Source organism: Centropristis striata, chromosome 18 (assembly GCF_030273125.1).
Source record: "Centropristis striata isolate RG_2023a ecotype Rhode Island chromosome 18, C.striata_1.0, whole genome shotgun sequence".
Classification (NCBI taxonomy): Eukaryota; Metazoa; Chordata; class Actinopteri; order Perciformes; family Serranidae; genus Centropristis; species Centropristis striata.
The window spans coordinates 20114037-20141175 of NC_081534.1; the positions used below are offsets into that span (position 1 = coordinate 20114037).

General features: G+C 39.9%; 1 protein-coding gene across 2 annotated transcripts in view; it reads right to left on the reverse strand.

The window, feature by feature from the left end:
* LOC131991228 (heparan sulfate glucosamine 3-O-sulfotransferase 5) overlaps positions 1 to 27139 on the reverse strand; it is an 87323-nt gene that overhangs the window by 37295 nt on the left and 22889 nt on the right. The window contains exon 2 of one of the 2 annotated variants that reach the window (XM_059356566.1): positions 4371 to 4446. The exons of the other annotated variant lie outside the window; for it this stretch is intronic. The gene's annotated coding sequence lies outside the window, so the exon portion shown is untranslated. The remainder of the gene's footprint in view (positions 1 to 4370; positions 4447 to 27139) is intronic. 2 annotated transcript variants of the gene reach the window in all.

Consider the following 27139-nt stretch of genomic DNA (forward strand, 5'->3'; position numbering starts at 1 on the left):
ACTAATATGGCTGAAAGAAATGTTAAGGGACGAGTGACTTCTACTTCTTTTTTAACTCTTTGAGTGACCAGAGAGTAAGCCCAGCAAACCATCTTACAATTTAACCTCTTTACTTAGGCATCAATATGAATCCTCCCTACAGCTGGCTGGATCAGTGTACTACTTGCCTACTGTTATTGGTCTTTTCTTGTCTTGTTTTCTTGTCAAACTTGTCAAACTTGTTATATATAGTGTGACAATGTGAGGTTAAAGGTGTGTTCAGAGAGCTTATTTTAAGGTGACACAGTGGCATATAAAGCCAAAGCAAAAACAGGAATGGATGGAAACTGACACATATTTGCTAGCAGTACTGGAAAGATTTGTCTGTTTGAGTTTCAAGTGTTCCACCTAACTTGTAGATTCATGGCTTCATGAGCAATCATGAAAACAACAGTTTTGAGATTAGACCTGTTGTTTTGAAAAAAAAAAAAAAAAAAAAAAGGACATGGACCTCGACCCATTTCCATCAGGTGGCACACATTTTATTGGTTAACAGTATTGCTGACACTAAAAATCTGTTTGGAAATTGACTACAAAACAGTTGTTGACAGCTGTCAAGTTTGTGTAAACATTCAAGTAAAAATTAGCTTGATAAATCTGAATGCAACTTAAGAGAGCATTTATTCTCAATTATTCAGGGAATATCTTGATTATTTATCTATAAATAAACAAAAAAACATTTTACATACATCAAAACATTTTGTCTAGCTGGTTGTACTCTGAGAGATTTAATCCATCCAACTGTGCAGAGCTGCATGAGTAAGACTGAGCTAAATCCCTGTGATCTTTAAAGGAAATTAGGAAAATTGATGGCTAGGCCTCCATTGCCTGTACTTTATGATGGATGACAGCGGAAGGAGGGGTGGTGGGTGATTTCTATGGCAGATCTGAAAATTAGAATTCCAGCCCCTTCAGAAGCAGGCTACATTTCTGCTGACAGGTGATAATTTAAACACAGTGGAACAGCTGGTTCCAGTGCTGCGCCTTAGATTTGAGCAGATGTGTGTCTATGTGTGTGTACATGTACATTATCTTGAGCTTATATATGCAAGCTTGTACGACGGAGCTTGTCATATTTCCTTTCAATGGATTCCATCCGCTCAAAATGTTTCACGTCATGCGTACGCAGGCGAGTCAGCTTTAGAATCCAGGAGCCGGTGAAGGTTTTTCAGAGAGCTCAGCCGCTGTCTCAACCCCAGCAGGCTGCACATACACATCTACAGAGCTCCACAGATATTTTTCCTCCTTCTCCTTACCATCCAAGTGTCTCTCTTCCTCTGTAAACCTGTAAACTCTCTGTGACTTCAAACTGAGATGGGCTTTTTGTAAGACTCCTGACAGAAACTAAAGTGACCAAAACAAACCAAAATCATTAGACAGCAAATATCCAGGAAGTTTGTTCTGAGTCGTGTACTTATAGGATCAAATTAGCATGACTTTTTGGTTTCGACTGACTGTACTGCAATTCTGTTTTGGAGGAATATTGCTGTGGTTGGACACTAATACTAACTCATCACTTAAATTCCTACAGCCTTATGTAGAGTTAACCAGTGGAGACTGATACTGCCATTTATACAAATTACATCTTTTGTCAAGCTTCACATGTTTAGATTTAAAAAAACTAATAATTTGGGGCTACACTCTAAAAGACAAAATTAATTGGTGCTGCAGATGAGCTAGACCCCCAACTTTGTATAAAATGGGAACAACAAAACACTGCTTTCACCTTTCCAACTTTACCACTGGAAGCTAGTTAGTCGAGCTTGCTAGTTTTCACTTTCTGAGTGTCAAATTATGATCTGGGGGTGGCAGAAGTTTCTTAAGACAGAAAGCTTTATTTGTTGCTAAAATAAAGCTAACTACCAACTGCTGCTAACTGTAACATTAGCTGCTGTCAGTTCATCAGGTGCCAGCTTGGAGCACAGAGGGAATGGTGGTGTTTACACCACTAGCACAGGAGCTTTGGACCGCTGGTAGCAGGAGGTCTTTAAGGCCGGGGCGGGGGGAGGGGGGAGATGCCTCTATGGTCATCATGGCGGAGACAACGATACAGAAGTATTTTCAACTGATATCTCAGTCATACAGCAGATATTTGCCCTGCACATAAAAGCAATAGTAAGACAGAAATGGCCTGTTAGGAGCTACCATTTCCAAAACAATGGTGTTTATTTGTGACCTAAACTATATTAAATCCATATGTGATTTATGAATACAATTCTTCAAGAAGTAATGCACACAACATCACAAATATAATCAATAATGAGTAGTCAGCTGAGTATACACTATTGTAACATCAGCTAAAAAGGCTCAACCACAAAAACAACCTTTCAGTATTATAGGGTCAACAAACTTTAATAGCAGCGCTAGGCATTGCCCTCCATTTGATTTATAGTTTTTGGTGTACATTTGCGTTGTTTACACATGCCAGCGGTCTTAATTTGGTGATATTTCAGAGCAGAATTGTCACTTCATTTCTGAATAAGCCTATAAAGCAGCGAAGGTGCTGACACATGAGAAGAGATATGAGAGGTAGGATTAATCATATGCCACAGAACGTGTATAAGCAGGGATGTAGCTCAGCTAAGCTGGAGGGAAAGAGGCAGACAGAGGGAGGGAGAGAGAGAGCAGCGACATGGGCACATTGATGGATGAGTACGGAGTGGATTTACTGCTCTGCCTACCACGCTCAATTCCACCCCATCCAGCTGAGGTTGGTACTAAACTAACAGCGTTTGCCAGGCGAGCAGCAGCAGGTCTCAACAGCCACCAAATCAGCAGGACAGGTAAACAAGGCAGACTCAAAGGCAAGGTCAGGTAGACAAGTACAGTCACCTACTGTGTAACAGCCAGAGATAGTACTAAACCAATATGTTACTCTGAGTTGTACAACTTGAATATGATAAGACTTGTTGGACTGCTACTGAATATGGCACATGGTATAAATATTAAAATTGTATACAAATATTTATTCATTTCCAATTTGTTTATTTGGGAAGCTTTCAACAAAAACAAAGCTTTGCCTGTGACTTTGCTGTCATCACAGGCTTCCCAGTACAAATGAACTTGGCATTTTATTCATGACCTGGGATACAGCAGTTGACATAACATGGAAGATGAATCCCCAAATTGCTCAGAATAATGCAAAGTTTGAATATTTCCACTTCCATGACAACTTTGGCAAACCTCCTCAGTTGATAAATTCTATGTAGGACTGAAATCACTACAAAAACTGGGTAATTAGGTCTTAAATTGCTTGAATTGTTGTTTTATCCACTGCTTTTCCCATGGTCAACTCAATTTTTAAACTAACACAACAGAGAATGGCTAAAAATGTTGAAATGAAAACTGTGTTATATGGTTAAAACCTTAAAAAATATGGATTTTAAATGGAAACACAGTACAATCCAAAAATGTTTTTTTCCAACCCATAGTAACACTCACAAAATGAATAGCAAAAATGTGCTGTTGCCTCATCATTGCAAAAAAACAACAACATGTTTTCTAAGATTTCATGGGTGCTAACTTTCAGTTTCCAGTTTGACCTCTAATTTTCTACAGTTTAGACAATCTAACTAATCTGTTTAACAGTTTTATCATCTTTGCAATTATTTTTTTCTTGCCTATCTGACTTTATTGCAGCAATGTTACTGTGTCCAGATCCCAGCACTTACTTTGGTAACCTTAATGCTATCATAACCAGTGAAAAGGATTAGCAACCCTACGAAAAAGTTAATAATACAAATATGGTTCTATAAAGACAAGGATTTCACCAAATGCATAGTTGTTGCAGTCAGATGGGAAAGCTGTTGTAAGATAAAGACAACCTATGTGAAGTTAGGCAGTCCGTGGCCTAGAGGTTAGGAATTAGGCTTTAACCAGAAGGTCACAGATTTGAATGACAGGTGAAGGACTGGAGTGCCCTTGAGCAAGGCACCTAACCCGCCCACATTGCCCTGCCCACTGCTCGTATGGTGTGTTCACTGGTGTGTAGAAAAGGGATGGAATTCACAACTTCCAAGAGCACAGTGTGATGTCTGTCATGTCAGTTTACAATGACCTCAAACAGAGAAATTCTCCATGTGATCATCATAGGCAAAGGTGGTGGAATGTATCAAGACTTATGTTTAGCAGTTTCTTCCTTAGTGTCAAACTACATACTATATATGACATGAAACTTAAAATCTGACTTACTGTTTGTTATATTATATGGATTATTCTGTATTCTAATGGCCTTACATTTTCCAACATGATCAGTGAAAGAAAATCAGTTTAGCTGGTCAACGGGAGTAGGGAGATGTGATTATGTGTGAATAAGACATGTCAATACATACCCTCTATTCCTCATGACTGCCAGATGTGGTGATTTGCACCTGGATACTTCTTTATGGACACATGCAGATCCAGTATCTATAATACAGAGAGTATCATTCAGACTAATGCAAATGGACAAACACAATTTCAAAATAAATTGCTCCCCAAAAGGAAAATAGTCAAATACTTGATGGAGAGTACATAAGTACAAAAGTCCTGCCTCTTAAATTACAAACCATCACACCATGGAAATGTCTGAGGAAACCTAGTGACAGATTTTAAGCTACCAGTCCGGAAAAGGGCTCACCAGTTTGTACTTTGCATAACTAATGGGATGCAGCACCTGGCATCCAGTTGGAATGCTGCTTGCTCAGTTAAAATATAGCCACAGATTGAATAAAACACAAGTCATCTGTGTAAAATAGTTCTTCTCCTCAGTTAAGTAAAACCTGCTCAATGAGTTTTATATTCTAAATGTAAACGGTGACCACCACTGTGAAGAGTTCAAAAACATATAAAAAGCTGTCCTACAGAACTGTTTCACAGAACATGTGCATGTGGTTTCCTCCAGGTTTGGATCAGGTTATAGATGTTATGAAGGAAAAGTAATGCATCTTAAGCGCTACCACTGCAAAGGCTGCTAGGTCAATTCCCAGCGGGGTCCATTGTGCTAAAACAGGCCATGCCTATTGTAAAGAAATACCCATACTAGGGAGGGAAGGAAGGAAGGAAGGAAGGAAGGATGGAAGGAAGGATGGAAGGAAGGAAGGAAGGAAGGAAGGAAGGAAGGAATTAAATTTAAGATGTTCTCTCCATTTTCATCCGCTTATCTGCGGCCTGGTAGCACGGGCAGCTGGCTAAGCAAAGTATTCCAGACATCCCTCTCCACAGCCACAACATCCAGCTCCTCCTAATTGCAAGAACAGCTGCATGTAATTCCAATGAAACTATAAAAACAGAAGCGATTGCTGAAGCGTCACCTTGGTGAAGATGGACGAGGCTAAGACAAACAAGTTTTCCTGCGCAAGTTCGGAGCAAAAGGAACCAGTCCTATTCCCTCCACAGTCTTACAATATGAATATAATATTATTATTATAAATTAATATTCTGCAGGCCACTTTGATGATCTGCTATAAGTTATCCCATGCATGGGTATTTGGTGTAGCAAAAAATTAAAATTACATTGTTCTTCAGCTCATAGCTGCAGAGGGGCAGAACTGTTAGGTTGTGACTGGGGTATATCGTGATCACTGTGATGAAGGCTAACCCAGGATGTCAGCGGCTGCAGGGTCAAATCCCCCTAGCAGACGTGGCCAGGATGACTATGGAGCAGTTCAGTCATTTAAAAAGAGTGAAGTAGTGTGTAGAGTACTGCTTCTGCAGGACAACACTTTGCCAATCATGACCATGCTTACACATTACAAGTACAAGTCCCATTAGCAAGATAAATCACACAAACACATTTCCCCGCTGCACTAAGTCACTTTTTGTTTACTATTGTTTGATGATGTGCTGATAAGGATCCTGCATTCTAAAATAAAATTAAAAAAAGCTTTCACTAGTGAAAACATAAACGTTTTATTACAGATAATCATATTAAGTACTGTAAACACTATCCTGATGATGCAGAACTACATATTGATTAACACTACAGGGAGTGAACCTTTTAGATTAATTACTTATCGATTTTAGCTGGTTAAATGGAACATGTTTCCCAAATCTTATACAAAGAAGTGTATATTGTATATGTATATATATATATATATATATATATATATATATGCATATTTTGTGTTCTGGTCAAACTAGCCTTCTGCCCTGTTCCTTGGGATTAATGTATTTTTTCTTTCCCAACAGTTCTTCTAGTTAGTTTATCAAGGCAGAAATAATTAGTCTTGAATCAGAAGTGTACTTTAGCAAGACATAAAATCCAGAGTCACTTAATAAGAATGTATAGAAGTGACTACACTGTAGATGTAGAATAAATAGATTAACGATGGCAGCCCTAAGAACTGCTTAAGTACTTCTGCTTTGTACCTGTGACATGTGAAATTATAATAAAGTTTAATTTAATCTAATTTAATCTAATCGAATCTAACAATATTAGCTAATTTCAGAGCATTTACACGTGCTTAGACAATCTATTCCAAGTAGTGGACCAGCCACAGAACCCTTGACCAACCTGACCACTAACCGGATAGTTAGCAGGTAGTATGTAAGGTTTTAAAAAAACAGACAAAGCTGTCTGTAAACACCAGACCAAAACCACACAACTGGGAAGAGGTCAAAGGTCATCAACCTTTGGTTGTGGTTCTGGGTTTTCTGGGAGAAAGTGAAATAAAGATGAACATAGACATTCACTTCCGGTCACAAAGATCATCCTTAAGTCATTTCAGTGTCATTTCCTAATACTATGTACATATATAGGATTGTTTTTCCCAGAGAGAGGCAATCCCAAATATGTACAAACAATAACACATATAGACAGAGACATTCTGTATTTTTAAATTACTTATCTGTATTCTGTATTCTAAGCAAAAGAATAGCTGTCTTGAGATGAAAATAACAGGATTATAAGTAGGCAAAATCTGTTTCCAAAGTACTTGAAAGTCATTTACTTCTGGAGTGAAACTCTTTCCCAAGAACTCCCACAACAATCCCCTGTGTTAATACGTCCACAATGTCCCCTGCTGCTCTCCTAGTTGTGTTTGTTAATTAATTTGGATGTCTTTTTTGTGCTGCTTTAGCAGTCAAATAATTAACAATGACAAATAGCTTTCGTGTCCACTTGCGCTTATCCCACCTCTACAGCTGTGGGAATCTTGCTCTTCTGCAACCTGTTTTTATCAGGCCACAAGAGCCAAACCAAAACTGCTAATGCATTCATTTATAACATGACCTGGCATCGGGCCAAGACACCCGCTCAGGGAGAGAGAGAAAAGGCGAGAGGTTGGCTGTGTGAAAAACTGCAGTGTCACCACGAGCCCACTTTTAGCAGTCTTGCATCAGGTTACCATGTAAATGCTTATACAGCCCCAGGAAACAGATGTCCTTGTGTGCCAGATAATGGCTGAGACTTGCTGGTTTCATCAGTGCTTGATCTGCGTAGAGCCACATGCAGACTCACTATATACAGCAACACAAGTCAGTATCAATCAACTTGGTAAGTTTGGCTGGTCTTAATGTGAGAGCAGGTAGAGACAGGGAAGACTGGTTGAGATGGACAAAGGGCACCCACCAACCCCGACACCTACCTCCTACCCTCGTCCACTCTGTTTGCTATGCGCCTTCGAGTGGAGGGTTCACCATAATTTGTGCCATCCCAAACCAAAGGGCGGAGAGTAGACGTGGATTCTCAAACCCTCCAGCAGTTTGTCATAGAACATACCGTACAAACTGCTCAAACTAAGACAGACATTTAAGATTGTCATTCAAGTTGAGCAAGTACAGTATTATTAGGGCCTGAGCACTGGAGGCACTGATGAGTGTGGCAAAATAGTTCAGTAGCAGCCCCTACAATGTTTACACCGAGTGGAACCCAACAGTGAGCTTTCACAAAGACTAACGCAATTTGGTAGGCAGATTTAACATGCAGAGACGCAACAAAAAGCCTGTTGGACCCACACCCTAAAACCAACAGGAAGTCAACCATCTTGAATTGAATTAGCAATTTTAGGGCTTTTTGGCCATTTCCAGGCTCCGTACTTTAACAAACTCTTCCTTGAGATTTAAAATGCTGGACTTCAAATTTGGTTTACCATCTTAAGACCTTTGTGATTAAAAGTTATTTACAGTTTATTTCATTATCAAAGTATGTGGGCGTGGCATGGTTGCAAAATATGGTGTTTTGCCATAAAACAGGAAGTTGTTGTACCTTGAGCACATATTATCCAATCTGCCCCAAATTTCTCATGCATGATATTGATGTCCACATCAATATTGACACATAGTCATAGCACCCCCCATCGGGCAACAGGGAGTAAAAATTTCATACTACTATACTTTTATACCAAAGCAGTGGACTACCATTTTTTGCTCTTAATTCGTGAACTGCTACATCAGTAATCAACCATTTGTTGTGTACTCCTTGGATGGATCAATACTTATGCAAATTTACAAAACCCAAATGTTGGCTGCATTGGCCGAATCCCGATGGCATCCTGACGTGAATGAAGGTGCGAGGGCCCATTCAATGCTGCTTGAAGCTTTAATAAATTTAACTTGAATTTATGATAATAATTTTCAGTTTCAAAGAAAAATATGTTGTCATGCATAACTGGACTACTAATAACTACTCCAATGATCATATTACTCTCCTATTAACATCACTACATTTTCTCTAATAGTACCCACCAAGATCACACATGATTATGATACCAGACAGGCCTTAAGCTGTTGTTTCAGACTACCTAGACCTAGGACAAATGCACTGAAAAGAACTGTATTGTACAGAGCTATTGTATACTGGAATGGACTTCCGTACTTCATTCTTAAGTGTAAGAAATCAGGATTTAGAAGGGAACTGAAAAAAGCTGTTTTGAGTAAAGAAATTATCTGTAAAGCTGCAGAGTGCCTTATTTTGTATTTTTTGTTTAAACTTGTACAGAGAGAGCTCTTAATGAATTGATCTCTGATTGTGTCTGTGTATATGTGTGAGTATGAATGTGTAGGTGCTTGTACTATGTATGTATATACTTGTACTGTGTATGCATGATGCATGTGACAACTAATGGGGATCCAATAAACAATCAACAATAAACATGGGTTATCCATTCGTTTTAGGATTGATTTTAAAACCTCTTTGAGCTCTTCATGGCCAGGATACAGATAATATTTCAGATTTGCTCTGTCTGCAGCCTGAAGGCCTCAGACTGGCACCTTCTAGCTGTTCCTCTGTCTAGGTTTATGACCAGAGGGGACTCTGGCATTCCAGTGAGGATACACCTGCTGTGGAATGACCTGGTTTGCCCGATTTTACAAATTGTAGGTCTTTTGTAAGTGAAACTCATCATCCTCTGTATATCTTTGTTTTTTCTGTTTATCTATTTTTAAAAATATATTTCTCATTCTGTAACAACGTGTTGAAAAGCGCTAAACAAACTGACTTTGTTGTTTTTAATCTTATTATTGAAATAGGAAAAATGAAATTCCCAAAAAAGTAAAAGGAATACAGTTTAGTGTCAAGGTACGAGAGTTAAAAATAAAATATCTCGGCTAACGGTCCCCTCTAGGCTTATGCCCGGCAAAGTATGATGGACAGAAATAAATGAATGAAAGATACTGAAGACATGTACAACTGCGTTGCCACTGCAACTGGACAACATCCCCCCTGAAAGAACATTGCTGGAACAAACCAGCTCCTGGCTGAACCTGATTGCTGACCTCCCATGCAATCCTTCTCCAGCTACAGGCAGTCATAGGAGACAAACCACAAAAGTATAATAGTCCTGAAACAGCAGCGAATGAGCAATCTGGTCATTGAAAGCACAACTGGCTGATCACCATCTTGCCCTTTTGCGGTCTTTGGTGTATGCTGGCAGTGTAAATGTGAGCATGCTGTGTGTAGTATACTGACATCACCTCACATAATGTTACCTCTTGATGTGCAGAGCTTGCCAAAATTTCAGGCTGCCATTTGCAGCTTTAATAAAAAATGTAATCCCTCACTATCTGAGACGGCACTGCTACATTTGCTCAGACAGTCCGTTAGACTTGGGTGACATGAGTATTCCTCCGCACAGGGGACAGTGACATGTGATAGCGCCGGGCTTATTCTGCTTTATTCCTCACCCCCCAGTGATAATTTCCACAGGCCGTGCAGTCAATCATGTTGCACTGCCCTGTCACCAGCAGCAGCCGTGGCCTTCAGTCCAGCCCTTCATGGAGAATAAACACCACACACTGCTCGCTGTCTATGTAACCCTTCTATTTGGCTTTATCTCAGCAGACTGAAGAATCACTAATTTTCATGCAGGTCCACAGCATTTACTCTTTCCAGAACAGCATTCTACTGTGTTGGTGGTGGTGATGATACACTAAAGCTCCTGCCCTATACATTAAAACAAAATACAATTAACGCACTGACCAAGCATTAGCTGCACAATACTGCCTCTGAAAGCAGTGCACAGGGCACAGCTACGAGCCTCCACGCTAGCTAACAAATTCAGCAAGCTAACCTCACTCAACAAACAATAAAATGCACAATTGCTAACAACTGACGGTAAGAACATGTGACAAAAGTAATCATATCAGTTTGTACACTTTTTCACTGATTAGAGTGAAGTTGCTGTTACAACTTCATGCTCGATAATGTTACATCTACACGCTTCTCTGCTAACTGGCAACAGTTCGTCTTGTGACAGTGGGGCATGCAGAAGCGATGTGTGTTTGTGTGTGTGTGTGTGTGTGTGCCAGAGATAGGCTTGTTCTGAGATTCCATAAAATCATCCCCCGTTCAGCCTTTCAGTAGCCTTCCAGATGACTGTGTTAGGCTTCCACACTGATCCATGCTAATGATATTAGCTGTTGCAATTTATAAGGTACATACATGTGACCAGTTGAAGCTGAGTTATGCAAATGTGTTTTCTCTTTTCTCTTGGTTTGTTTTTTCAGTGTTTATTCTCAAGTGTCTTGTATGCTGATAGGGTTTGAGGTTTGAAGGAAAAAAGAAGCATTGTAAGTGATTGTGTTTGTAAGGATAATGTAAATCAGGATGTACTGGATGAATAAATGAACATTGTTGTTTGGAACCAATACCTCATCTGACATGCATCAGAAAAGAATGACAGCCTAATTATACTGAGAATATGTGTTTATTCCAGGTTTGTTCTTTAAGGGGTCAGTTCACCCAAATTAAGAGAGAACACATTATTTTACTTCTTGAGTAATCAATTATTGATATTTATATAATAACAATAAACCAAATGGTTATTTTTGATGCTCATAGTGATAAACTAACAGAATTACCACCCATCTCTACAGTTCCCTTGTGCTCTACAGAGCTTTTTAGCATCTTTAGGCTGATTGCTTTGCTTTTACTGCCCACAACTCCGATGTTTTGGTTCACAGTCTCTCCGCTCTCATCGATCTGGTTTCCAGCAGCAGGAGGTAAGTGAAAAGCCTCCGATAAACCCACTGTATAGTACATATCCTGCTGAGCAAGAATTAGACAAACAGTCACAGGCTAGAGGGTGAACATAGTGGAGCATTTAGCAGCGAAGGTGATATATTTTTCTCTTGAGACCAAAACAGAGCTAAAAGGAGAGTGAAGACCGGACTTAAGTTCATGGGGTGAGACAAACTAAATTCATGCTGATGACACCCTGTCTGGTGTATATATACATATGGTGTCTGTTTGTGTTTGTGTAAACACTAAATGAGTGATCTGTTCCAATAAAACAGTGTTGTCTTTTACACACACTGTAATAAATTATTCTGTAGTCATTTAATTTTACCTAATATATTTGATAAAATGTATTAAATATAAATGAGGCAGATGAATGAGAATGATTTTGAGGCAGTTGTTTAAGTAACTTTAATATAAAAATGTTTGAGATAGAATCTACTTGTTTTGATCACATTAAATATAATCTTTATGTGTATGTAATTCTAAATCAAGAGAATTTTCAATGAATCCAACACAATAGAATTAGTCAGTTTTTAATTGTCAGGCACTTCCTGTTAAGTTATTAACTCAACTTGTAACTTAGTTAGATTTAATTAATAATATTGCATGCAATCTGAATTCTAAATTTTATTGAGTAGCTATTGTTTATCTTTTTTTACAGTGCATGTTGATCTAGAAATGTGATGTGCTGTTGATGCTGTAACGAGAGGGTTGTGTTGGTAAAGGGAAACTTCCATCCAAGACAAAAAGCCCATAATTTAGAGAACAGCTTGGTGACCAAACTTTGTTTTACATGTTCAAAACCCTTGACAGTAACGAACAACTGTTTGCCCACATTCTCTAAAAAACACACAAATTGCTGAAGCACTTCAGAGGAGACTGCATGATGGTAAGAAACAGCAGCACCCCCCCTTCCCTTCGTGCCAGGACAGATGTGAAAGCTTTTAAAGCAACTGCAAGTGTTCATTAGAGATAAGGGAGTTTGTCTGCCCACGTAATTGCCCAGCTCCTGTTGCTGTTGCCTGTATGTGCCAGTCTACTATTACCAGTCTGACAGCGGCCTGCCAGGCTACAGCAGCTGCTCTTGTTCCCTGACATTTGGACCCATTTAGGCTCATTAGAACTAAGAAGCCTGCAGAGCCTTTTGTGTTTGCCTGTTTTGCTCACACAGAAGATAAATGAGTGGCAACTTAAAGTGCTTTTTAGCCTCAGTTTGTAATTGTGGCTCAACAAGTCTGATGCAGCAGGTCAGGCACTTGCCCTCTTGGAATACACCTGTAAACATTTCACTGCTCTACTGGCAATTCCACAAGACAGTGAGACGTAAAAATGTGAGCAGTGACCAAAAATTCTCTATAACCTCAGTAAGCTGCTGGTTTGTAACCAATGGATTTCATATATACATATATACAAAAAAGGTTTCAAAGTTTGACCATTAGACTCACTGACTCACTGTAAAAAACTGTTTAGATTAACTTTGTCTTTATACTGTATTCTGTTGAATGTACCAAAAAGCATTAGGAATTAATTGCATTCTAATATATTGTGTTTTGTTGTTATTTTGTTTTATTGTGTCCAGCATTGCTTTGGGCTAAATGCTAACATCGTCTTGTTAACATGCTCACAATGACAATACTGATGGATATTAAGTAGATATAAGTTTACCATGTTCACTAGTTTCGCATAGTCTCCATAATGTCCTAGCATGTCTCCACAGTGCTTTGTCAGCACTGGAAAAAAGGTCCCAGCACATTATCATTCTGCTACAGGGGGGAAACACTCCGCCTTTGTATTTCAATTACAATCATCCTCGGCAGTGCTCAGACCAGGATGCAGCCATGGTTCCCAATATCAGGGACGGGCACGATTATAGCACTGTCTACATCCATTGAATCAGACAATCATGTTCACCATCTTATTTTAGCGGGTTACCAAGCTAACATTTACTCCTATATCAATTAACACAAAGCAAAGCTGAAATTAAAATGATGCAATTAGTTTTGCAGGTGTTTAGTCATAAAACAAAATCATGACAATTAATTCTGAGTGGGAGATTGAACCAAACCTGTTACATTACATTACATGTCATTTAGCTGACGCTTTTGTCCAAAGTAACTTACAATAAGTGCATTCAACCTGAGGGTACTAGACCACAGGAATCAAGTAAGTACATAACTTTAAGAGCCAACTGCAATCACTAGTGCTATAAAGAAGAAAAGAAGAGAAGAAGAGAGAAGAAGAAGAGCTTTAAAAAAAAAAAAATATATATATATATATATATATATATATATATATATATATACACACACATATATATACTGATGGATATTTAAACTGCATCAGCTTGCATGTCATTACTTAAAAACATCTGCTCCACCTCCTTTCTCATGTGTTTTGACCTCATTCATAAGTTAAAATTAGTGAGGGCTGACTCATGACTGCTGCACTGTTGCTTTGATCAAGTTTCATTGAAAATTATAAAAATCCAGTTCATAATTAATCAGAAATTAAATAATCCACTAAACCAATTTTCCTTTTAAAAGGCTAAATGAAGTGTGCTAAAGACAGGGACAGGACAGGGCTGACACTGTTACATCTGATCAGTTTTGAAGGATCAAAACATAAGTGAGAAATGGTGCTACATGCTGTTCATTGATCACAATCAGATTGAAGTCTGATGAGAAAATGTACTCAGCATTAAACACATTTAATGATGACAAGGACCCTCTGCACATCTGCTGTTGTATTTGTTTTTGGCAAAGCAAAGCTCATTAGATCTCTTGTTGCCACCAAAGCAACAACACAGATGATGAGTGATTTGCTGTCGACCATTGTCAACCTGCCACTCTACATGCTCACAGTAAAACCCAAAGCCAAGGTGAAACTGGGGACTTCTTCCAATAGTAGATATACAGCTAATAGACAGAAGATTCTTGGGTTTCAAAGAGCTTAATGTGCTGATTAAGATCACTGCAATATTAGACACTTGATGCATAAGTTGTGTCTCTCCAAAACTCACTGTGAATTGTTACAAGTCATGTGATGCAGTGATGGACATGATAAATGCTTCAAAATACACTACCTGCATAGATTGCCCATTAGATCTTTGAAAGAGTCACAGATGCTGTCAGGACCTGGCTGTAAAGCCATGACAAAACAGACAAATTAACAAATAATTTATTTAACAAAGAGAATAATATTTAATCCAAACATAAACTAAAGCTACAGTGAGGTGTGAATGTATGCACACTAAACAACAAGTGCATAAGTGTAGAGAGAGCCAGGCTTTTATGAAAGTTTTACAGTCTGAGAGCACCGGGACCAGGTGCTTCTTACTAGGATCATCAGGGCACTCCACCCCTCAGGTTCCTGCTGCAATAAATAAACCACAAATTAATAACCAGCCATGGGACTGTCACAGATGCTTCAATATGATTTGGGAGTTATCTCCACAAAAAGCCCTGATCAGTCAACTGTAAACAAAAGGGTTGTCTGCATTGGGCATAAACTGTATTGCAAATGCAAGGTAATTTTTAACAAAACAAGGGGTCTGAATAAATCAAGAAAATGTCAAGGGTTGATACACTGACTCTGTTAAAAACGTCAATGTAGTGAAATGACCGGAAAAGAAGTGAAGCAATTGTTTGGAAACTAGTCAGCCCTACTGTAAAGTTTAGAATGTACAGTTAGAGCGGATACATGCAGAGGCACCAGTATGCTCCTGTTAGTTTTGATTCAGCAGTTCCTGTGGTCTGATGAGTGTCTGTATGGACACATAGTTTAATTTGGGCACACAGGAGGAATCTATGGGAGGTGGGGCATCATCTTCCATTGCAGCTTCATTTTGTGATTTCAGCTAACAAGACAGGTGTATTTTTATGTACAGAAATCTTGCTGAGTGCAACTTTAATTCTGCAATGCTGGAATTTTTGTTTTGTACAAACTTTGAGGGATTTCAGAAAGTATTTTCGGAAGCTCTGTCAGGTTTCTAAATTGCCTGTTTAAATGACATATTGTACACTATTGCAAACTTAAGCAGTGCATAATGTCAAAGAGAATATTTTTACTGTTTTGAGACAGGCTGGATCTATCCTCCAGCTCAGAGTCTCCGAGGAGTGCCAATTAGCTTGTTTTTCTTGTCTTTGATCATCCGAGCTGAGATGGTGCAACATCGTGCCACATTCAGGTGATGATGAGATTATCCTTTTTATCTGCATATAAAAGCATACATTGACAGCAGATAACATAGTTTTACTGTAATATGTCCAGGTATTGCACATTGGCACTGCAGATGAAGAATATTCTAGCAATAAAAACACATGCTTGTGATGACACTTTCTTCAACCCACTACGCTGTCAAGTGGATGAAAGACAACAGTGATTGTGTTAGAAAACTCTCAAAAGACACAATGACTTTGCAGAGCTGCTGGTAAGCAACAACAAACTCTATAGGTCCTTTCATACTGCAGTTTCAAGCCGCGACATTTATGGGTTTAATGTCTCGCCAGAGGCAGGATGCCTGGATCGAGTGATCCCGGCTCTGTAACGGGCCTAAGAGACTCAAGAGGCGGCGCAGAGAGCGGAGGCAAAATCGAGACCGCAGGGGTGGTCTACTAGCATGGCTAAGAAAACAGCCCTACATACCCCCGCTACCAAGCATCTTCGTAACAAATGCCAAGTCCATCGTCCACAAAACTGACTGCAGTGTGATGATTATCAAGGAAGCCTGGCCACGTCCGCTCATCCCGGACTCGGCCGTTAAGCTAACCGGCCGCTCCATGCACCGTTTCGACAGGAATTAAAGCTCCGGTAATAGCAGAGGAACAGGGCTCTGTATTCACCTTCATATAAACTGGTGTACAAGCAATAGGGCCATACACACACACTGCTTTGTACAGTAATGACCCACCAGATGCTAATGTTAGCACAGCGCTCTCTCAGCTGTACACCACCATTAACAAACAAATGCAGGCCCATCCGGAGGGAGCTTTAATTTTTGCTGGGGACTTCAACCCTTCAACCAAGCTTGCCTTAAGACTGTGCTCCCTAACTTTGTACAGTACGTACAGCGCTCCACCAGAGGGAAGAACACATTCTAACCTTAGGCAAGTCTACAGAGCAGTACCCCTCCCACACCTGGGCATGTCAGACCATCTCTCACTGCTCCTGGTCCCTGATCCTGGTCCCTTCCCTCAAGAAGAAATCCAAACCTACCACAAATAACATTAAAATCTGGCCTGAAGGAGCACTCTCTCAGCTTCAAGATTGCTTTGAGCGCCCTGAGTGGAGCATATTTAAGCATCACAGAGACTGTTCTGTCCTACATAAAGAACTGCACTGACAGTGTTACTGTGGAGAAGCACAAACAGATCTACTCTACAACCAAAAAACATGGATGACCTTGGATGTCTGGACACTCCTGAGAACCCAGAACTCTGCCTTCAAGTCAGGTGACAAAGAACAGTACGGCGTGGCGAGGGCAGAGTTGCGGAGAGGCATCAAAGCTGCTAAGGCGGCTTATAAGAGGAAAGTGGAGGACCATCTCGTCAACAACAACCGGCTGGTGTGGCAGGGGCTACAGAGTATCACCAACTGCAAAGGCTCCACACCCCTCACTACCATTTCTGAAGTATCCCTGACGCATTGCTGGCTGAGGAACACTTTCTTATCCCGCTTCGAGACAGAGGCTCCACATACAGCTGTATGGCCACCACAGACCACTAGTCACAGCACACTCACACTCCAGGAACACCAAGTGAGGCAGGTGCTGAAGACTGTGAACATCAGAAAAGCAGCCAGACCGGATGGTGTACTTGATAAAAGTAATGTGTGCCTGTGCTGACCAGCTAGTGGGAGTCCTGACCAGGTTGTTAGACCTCTCACTGTCATAGGCTACCATCCCCCTGAGCCCGAAGTTAGCTACTATCATCCCTGCCCCAAAGACTCCTGGCCCAGTGACTTCAGATCTATTGCCTTAACATCAGTAGTCATGAAATGCTTTGAGAGGCTCATCCTGCACCACATCAAGGCCTGTCTCGCCTCAAACCTGGACCAACATCAGTTTGTCTACAGAGCTGATAGCCAGGGCGATACGTCAGGATGCTGTTAATATAAAACAGCTTGGCATTCAACACCATTGTTCCTGACATCCTGGTGGACAAGCTGACCAACATCGCTATCCCCACCTCCACCTGTGCCTGGATCAGAGCTTCCTGACTGACTGCCCAAAAAACGGTTAAGGTAGATATTACCCGCTCCTCCACCCTGACCCTCAGCACAGGCTCTACCCAGGACTATGTGCTGAGCCCTCTCCTGTATTCCCTGTACACGCATGACTGCACACCCATCCACCCCTCTAATACCATCATTAAATTTGTGGATGACACCACGGTCATTTGACTTATCAGCAGAGGGGATGAGACTGTTATGTGTAAAGGGACGAGGTCAACAGGCTGGCAGGATGGTGCTCTGAACACGACCTGCTGCTAAACACTAAGTGAAGTGATAGGCTTTAGGGAACACAAGGGGGAACCAGCCCCACTGAGCATCAACAGGGACTGTGTTCAGCGGGTGTCCTTCAAATTCCTTGGGACACATTAACCGAGGACGTCTCGTGGACTGCCAACACATCCGCAGTGGTAAAAAAGGCTGGACAGCGACTACACCTCCTAAGGAAGACATCGCCGGCACGCGGTGACTCAGGAGAGCTAGGGCAATCACTGCCAACCCCCCACACTGCCCAATGGCAAGAGGTTGAACAGGTGCCTCAAAAGCAGTACTAAAAGACTAAAAATCTGTTTCTTTCCTCAGGTCCCTGAATTCATTAGGCGTGTGTGAGCTATGATGTTTAAATGATGTATATATTGCTTATTTCTCTCCTTTTTATTACTTCGCTATAACTTATTTATTCCTGTTTTACTGTTCTCTTTTTGATATTTATTATGCACTACAATTTCATTGAATACCTGATGTGCAATGACAATAAAGATTCAATTCTATTCTATTCTATTCTAGGAGATGCCTGCCTGCCCCGAAATAACCAAGCTGTTTGGAGTTGATGGCAGTGCCTACTGATAAGAAGTGGCAGCGATAGCTGTGGTCCTGTTGGCAGGCACCGGACCCATCAGGCGTGAAGCTCTGTAAATGGACATCAACAGCAAAGATAAATGGTGATGAGTAAGCGGGCCAAAGCCCATACCCTATCCTTGCCTGACAGAAACACAGCTCTTAAGTAACACGGCCTCCTCTAAGATGCTGGCACACAGCAGACAGGCTGTTGGCAGCTTCATCCTTTAAAGTTTGATCTAACTTCCTCCAGGCTCTGAAAAAGGTGGCATGTCACATCCTGTGAGTCAAATGGAGTACATATGACAAATAAACAACTTTAGGTTGTTTAATCTTAAAACAGTTATTTTTTAGCAGTGGGAGGAGGACGAACGAACCCCCTCCACAGTCCCTGTGAGGTGATATGACAGCAAGTTTAATAAAACATGAGGAGCTCGTTATTAAGTAATGCTCTGCTCCTGACAAATAATGTGGAGCGCTTCAGCTGGGGGCCTGGAGTAAACCATGTGAACATGAGCAGCTAAACATTAACTCACTGAGTTCTATCAGTAAGAAAAGCTGGGTTTGTGTTTTCTGTACAGTCATGCATCAATAGCAAAAGAAAACTCACAAGATCCTCCTGCTTGGTTGGAGGGAAAACATAGAGACCTGTTGCAAAACTACAAGTGTAGAAAGTTAATGCCGTAATGCCTTATTCCATCTTTTTTTTTTAAAATAGCAGACATGCTTATTTTGCTTTCTTTCCAAGGGTGAGATGGGAAGGTCAATATAAATCTTATGTCCGTGTGCGAAGAACAAAGCAGGGGTGAGCATGTGATAAGCCTAACTTAGCATACAGATTGTAAACAGCTAGCAAGATTTGTCTAAACTAAAAAAAAACTATGCAACCAACTTCTAAAAAGCCAACATATTAGCAGACTGCCTCATGTTTCTTTAATTCAAATAAACACAATTGTAGGGAACAAAGGATGTTCCAAAATAAATGTATTGGACATGTGTTTATGGCTTATCCATACCTCTCCCTGGGGCACCAGAAATGTAAGAAAAAGGGTAAATCGGCGGCTGTGGTTTGGTTGGTAGATTGCTCACATACTGAAGGGAAGGTTGGTGGTTCAATCCCTGACCATGGCAGCCTACATGTCGAAGTATCCTTGAGCAAGACACTGAACCCCAAATTGCTCCCGCTGCGTTCATCGGTGTGTGAATGACTTCCCAATGGTGGCAGGTGGCACCAGTGTGCCCTGGTAGCCACAGCCACCAGTATGACTGTGTGTGTGAATGAGTGCAGTGTGTAGTGTAAAGCGCTTTGGATAAAATATATATATATATATATGTTATAAGCTATATAAATGCACTCCATTTACCAAATAAGGATGCACAAAATAATGCTAGGTCTTCCAAAGTAGTTTTAGATAGTTATCAGTATCAACAATTGTAAATAATTATTAATGATAATAAAATATGATATGACTTGATTTACTCAACCTGAAATGGGGTATCACAAAGATTCACTTAAATCAATCTCATAAAGTTACTGAACTATCAATTTGGAATACTGATTAATAATTAACTTAAAAATTATAATCAAATTACCATATTCATATTTAGTTGTGGTTGAAGAAATATGGAGTTCTTTTCATAGCAGAGGATGTAGCCTATATCATTTAACACACAACATTAAAAGGGCAGTGTGTATAGTCCAAAAAGATGTTTATTCTAAAAACAAAGTAAAGCAAACAAATACATAATATCTAATCGAACAGACTATTTACAGTAATAATGTGGAAGAGAGAGTACGCGTGCATGTGACAAAATGACCGTTGGGGTAGACAAAGAAGCAGGTAAAATCAAAATAGCGGAGCCCTTTTGTTCTTGGGAGAACAAAAGACTATACTTACTTTGAAATCGGCGTGTTTGTAAAAAGGACGAATTCAAATGTACTGTATGTGAGTTATTATGGTAGACCCAAAATGAATTTATTAGTCTGTGAAGGCCTGGTTTCAGTGTAAACAAGACTAACATTCAAATTCAAATGGCATGGCTAAATAAACATCACACAGTAGTACTTAACAAACACACATCAGATCAAACACCATCGATTAAAGTTTAACAAACTTGTTCTAGCCTGTTCTAACTGACCTAGCCCAGTGTGTTACTCCAGTCCATAGATGGGAAGGGGAAGCAGAAATCCTTTTGGTAAAGAAACAGTTCCTTGTAGGGTTTCTGTGTTTTCCAGAGTCATTTGCTGTGTGGTTTTCACCAAATCTTGTAGATTTCTTTGTGACTACATCAAGCATAGGCCACAAGCAGGAAACTCAGAGAGCAGTTGGAGAGGTGGTCCAGCACAGGCCCAAGCCGGTCTGCTGGGCCCTTTGTGTAGCTGGAGGCCTGGTCCTCTGGGGGAAGAGAGAAAGCCTGCCTCCGGGCAGACCCTGCAGACCTTGTGTCTCTTCGAGGGAGTTGAGAAAGAGAGTGAGAAGGGTTTGGAGGCAACTTTTGTAGCTCATCTGAAGCTGGGGTTCCTGTTTCCCCAGCCAATGAGGTTTTCACACCTCATGTATATGCAAATCCACTTGGAGCTGTGGCGGAGGTGGGGTGGTTGTGATGGGGGCTGTCTTTCTTTGTTTGGGGAGCAAAGGGAACCTCCATTTGTAAGAGGCGCCATTTTGAGGGCTGAGATGAAGAAAATGCTGGCACATTTTTAGTAAATTCAGTTAATTTATCCCAATGAACGCTTGTGGTATACCTGTGCCCCCTACACAAATTGTACTATTTCTTGACAACAACACTGTATTCGATCAGTCCTCCTGTGAAGAATCTCTGATTATTGAAAACACTCCATTCTCAGTCCTGCTTTGACGTAAATGCAATATTAAGAACTTCTGGGCAATCTGTGATCAATGGTTTGGTACAATACAGGCCTGTGCTACACACACTGTAATGATATCCTGCTACACCCACCCAGTACCAAGCTGTGGAACATAAAAATAATAATGTGTCAAGTTGGCTTCATAAAACACTGTCACTTTTGTCAAAGAATGGAAAAAATAATACTGGTATTCTGCTATTTAACAGGAGCTCATCTGCTCATGGCCACTCTTGCCACCAGTTTATTTACAGCAGAGTATAAAAATGCATTCAGTGATCACAGAGCTCATATAACTCTGCCTCATAACCCAGGCCCTGATCATCATCTATTTGCTTAGTGTCACACATACAATGATATTACAGCAGCAAACTTTATGTGCAGCCCATGTCACATCTTAACAGATTTGCAATATACAGCACATAACTGCAGGGATGTATCTTTGCCACAGAATCCTGCTCTCTCTGGGTTAGAAATGGGTTTGTACCTCCTCCCAATTCATCACAAAGTACATACTTTTACCAATTACACATGACATGACAGCAAATGTATCACTGACATACTAGTCTTTATTACCTTCCTTTAAACAAAAAAGGAAACAGCTGTAGCCGGCTACATGTTCAACATAAAACAGCTATTAGCCCAGATGACTGCTAATAAGCCACAGTGTTTGGATTAAGAATATTTTTCCTACAGTGTGCAAATACCTTCCTGTCAAGGGAGATAAGCGAAGAATCATTACATTAATTTTCTTAAATGGTAAAAGCCATTATTGTGACAAAAAGCTGATGAGCACACTGCCCTCAGCTCTTATCCTCCATTGTGTGTCAAGATTCAGTATAATCCTAGGGAAGAGGCTGATTCAGCACCATGGACAGTAGCTATGGCCTTGCATGATTCTTCGTCTGCTTCAACAAAAAACATTATCCTGCAGCTGGTTTGAGCTTTTTTACCTATACAGGATTTAAACCAAATGTTATTTCTATGTTTAGTTTGCTCTGTTTAGATTTTCCACACTTTCCTAGAATTTCACTTGAACAATAGGATATTTAGAATTAAAAGAAAACATTTAAACTCATGAGAAGAAAATAATCTTGAAGGAAAATTCCTGTTTATTACTACTTGGAATTAATTTAGTAATTTTGCCCATAATTAAAAAAAAAAAGTAAAGGTATTTTCCACCACTTTCAATATTACTGTATGTACTGTAATGACCTTATAGCAAAGTCCTTTGTGGTGTATTTGTATTATATAGCTTGTTGTTTTTCATGTTTGTTTTATTTTGAAAAGATAGTGACGGGAAATAGAAAGTGCAACGGGAAATGAAAGACAACGGTAAATGATAAGGATTGTTTTGTACATTGTATAAAACAATAAAGAAGAGCTTGTCTAGTGCCTGACTGTAGTGTTGGGAAGTCTTTTTACTGACTTGGATCACTGACTCTCGGACGGTAAATTGAATTAATCTTTTTTCAAGTCATTTCGTTCATTTTAACTAGTGCAGGCAATGTAAAAAAAAGCGTGTGAAGATGCGCCTCAGTATTGGGACCACTGGGATGCTGATTGGCGCAACATTGTTATGCATCGTTAACAAATCATTAAGCTCCTCTACAGTAACTAGGTAGCTGTCACGTGACAAAAAAACGACTGATCAGTATGAGTCAGCGGTCATGAACGAACCACTGTGCTTACTGCTCATCCCACAGCCCTGTGACTGAACTCCCTGTCATGTGACAAATGAACGAGAGATTCAAACTTGAGGACGCATAGTTGAGTCTTGAACTAATCATTCCTCTTTCCTATCCTGACTGAGATTATGCAGCTGCCATGTGACGAGGGAATGTACTGCGTGAAAATGAACCAATCACTCACTGAGACTAGACTAGACTACTCCCCAGTCATATAAAAGAGTAGTTCAAAGTTTAACCCTTTGATGCACAACATGGGTCTAAAGTGACCCGACTAAGTTGTTATATCTACATCTTTGCAATAAATTAAATTCATCATTCAGTATTCCAGGTTTTCCTCAATTAACTTGTTTTTGATCATCATACGTCCTAATTTTTTGTTTTTATTTCTTACTTTTTGAATGAAAACCCTTTTTGTATCACTACGCTTCTAATGCACAAGGTCATTTTGGACCCATGTGTGTAAACTTGATGAAGTAATACAAAAACAGTTTTTCTTCAAGTATGAAAGGAAAAATTCATATAATGATCTGTTGTAGTAATAAGAAAATATATTACACAAAGCCAGCATGAAATAACATGGGAAATGAATGCGGGTCCCATGCTGTGCATATGTTGTGCATCAAACGGTTAATGATATAATTGTTTATTTGTAGTCTTATCTTATTTGAAAGTGTGTGTGCTAATGCTCATATCTGGTATCGTTTTCTTTTTTCTAAGCTCTAACAGTGGGTTCAAAAAGTGGCCAAGGAATTTTTTTACTGAGCTAATAAAACTTTGTGAACCACCAGAAGAGTTGACCGTCATTCAGCCAGAGATGCTACAATATTACAATATGGTCTTCCTCAGTGGATGGTGTTTTCATGCTTTTTAAGACAGAAAGTCAATAGTACTGGCTATAATACTTTGTGAATCTTTGTACCGTTGATTAAAATAAAATGAAAATATAACTGTAAAAGTGGTCGGAGGTAAAAGTAGGATTTTGAAATGAAGAATGGCACAAATAACAAAAATAATCCCTACAGACTCAGAGATGAGTGTGCTTTTTACAACACTTCCCAGAGATCACATTTATTATATCCATTTCAAACACACAAACACAGTGCACCTCCATTTAAATGCTTTCATGATCTGGAGATAGTTTCAACACTGCTTTATCGGCAATAAGGAATAGGGCATAAACACTGCTTAAACACTGGTGTACACTATCTTGTCTGTGGCTGACTGCGGGCCAAAGGCAGACACCTCTGTCACCTACTGTATATATATACATACATTTTAAGCACAGAGGGAATCAGATATAGTGAAGGGAAGTCAGGCAGGAATGTATTCATAAAGGAAACCTTCAGGTTGTATCCCTCTGAAGGTAAACAACTCTCTAATGTCTTGTAAATGTAACAAAGTAGAAATGACATCTGAAATTGCAAAGTGAGCATGGTGCAATCGATGTAGATGATGCAACACAGCGGCACATATTTCCCACCAACATGTAAACACTGAGACTGCATAAGTTAGCAAAGTCACAGGTGGGTTCATTATGTGGAACATGATGGTGTCAGCCTCATTAAACACAAGTCAGTTCAGGCGAGTAGAAAATGAACATACCACAGGGACCGTAGGTGTTCACTCTTTAACATATTTACCACGGTGCCACAGAGAAAGAGATGTTGCTCAGCTTTAGAGAAAACCAAAATCTGTTTCAACGTGATATAAACAGTATGTGTAATCCATAAAGAGTAGTGACCTGCCTTCCACAAGTCTCAGATTGAAATACAATGTTAAAATACAAGAATAAATTAATTTAGCTTAGTGTTAACAAAAGCATGCTTACATACTGACATAAGGGGGTTACGCATTGACATCATCAACATCATCAACATCACTGACATCATCAACATCATTCACATCATCAACAAGTCCTTAGTTAGCTGAATGATTGGAAACAGAAATTATGCTGAAAGTTCTCTTCCACGTTTGCTTGTGGAGACCCTCACTTTTTGTGATTAAAACAACTTTAATTGTTAGCTAATGTTAGCTTGCGGTTAACGAACGGCATAATGCAACAGTGTGTTTGCACCTCTGACGGCCATGACAGGTTGATAGTATTTAGTTTGGCTCGCATGCCCGCAGACACACACGAACAGACAGGTAGGTTCTTGTTTTGCGCGCATGTCTCGGAGGAGGACAGAGAGGTGGGTCAGGGTTTTGACTGACTGACTGACATTATGAATAGTGTACATATACTTTCAGTAGCTTGAAATGTGACGTTAGTGCACCAGATGAGACTCTGGCGGGCCGCAACGGTCAAGGTAATTAATTGGAAATCCTTACGCCACTACGTCAAGAAGTAGGAATGTTGCCAATATCATGATATGCATTTTTTTACCCATAAAAAAAATATACCGGTATAATCGTGAACAATACGATATGCCACACCTCTACGAGTTACTATGAACCTTTACGCACACACACTCACACACGAAGGGGTGATAGGCTATTGAAAAAGAAGAGAGGTCAAAAAGAAAGTTATCAGAACCATGGATAGCAATCTGACATGCGGTAACGTAAACAGACTGCGCTCCTATTTAGGGCACGAGATAACAGTAAAATGACAAAGAGACAAAAGAGGGCTGCAATATTTAACAAAAAACAACACCATGTCACGACCGAGAAATGGCCAGCTACACAGTCTGCATAAACCCCATCATATGATGATTTTACTGCACAAAAAAAAAGAACATCAATGAATAAAGCATAGAGCTTACAGTAGACACCAGAATGTCATTTTCAGTTCAGCTAAAGTCGTCTTAATATGATGTTATTTTTCATAAGGTGACAAAAATGTAGGCTATTATCCACTGCAAGTGGTAAGTGCTTTCATAATTCTCGACACCTATGACTTTTCTAATCTTTTCACACAGCTTCTTTACCCACATCTGAAAAACACATACTCTGACTCTGAAATGATAACCTGCTACATAGGAGCATGACAGCCCATCAAATAGTCCTCCACAAATCCCCTTGAAACCACGTGTACTCACCTTTTTAAATGGAACGCTAATTTACCCAACTTGTAGCCTATTAAGTCTACCAAAATGTCTGTATAACTTCTCTTACAATGTATATCTAGCCTAATTTTATGTTTAGTAAGGGCTAATGTTATACTGTAGCTTCTATCCTCCTAATGTTACCTGCTGCAGGGCTGAAGCATGGGCCGAAGTGCTGTATTGCATGGCAGGGGGTCAACTGTGGGCTGGTGAGTGTGAAATCAAAATAGTTGGATTTAGGGAGCTTTACTACCCTCTCCTACTCTTTTCTGTCATTTTTTACTCCCGCTTTTGTGTTTGAAAGGCATTTTCAATTGCTCGGCATGGTGATTTGCACTGTGCTCCCCTCAGATTTTGGCCTTAGCTAGCATGATCAAATAGAAACTTTACATTGGACAACATATTACCCAGCATATTTGTATGTGAAAAAATACCAAAGAAAATATGAAATTATTATTATTTTCCATGATGGAAATTGGTCTGTCTCTTCAAGGCAGTATATAGCAAATGGCACCATCATCTGTCAACATGTGCATCTCTTGACACAAAAGTATCACTGACAACCTGTCAAGTCAATCATTGAGTCCCAATAGCGACTAAGAATAGGAGGCCCTGCTTTCTTCACAGGCTCTCCTGTCCCACGGGCCCACTGTTTATATTTACACCATTGTCACAGTAAGTCAATGTTGAGTCTAAAGTCTGGTTCCACACAGACTGGGGCATTTGCTGCATGTCTTCCCCTCTGTCTCCCCCTTCCATTCTCTCTGTAACTATCAAATAAAAGCATGAAAATACCAAAAGAAAAAAGGAGAAAAAGGAGGGAGGGGAGATAAAGAGAGAGTTGATAAATTCCTGTTTTCTATTATTCTATTTTTAGTTTAAATTGATTTTCTCACATTCTGCTAAACTTGAAGTAACAGTGCTTTTTAATTCCTCCAGAAAGTAAAGTGAGGTGAAAGTGAAGTTACTTGAATTTTACTTTGTTTTTCATCATTTT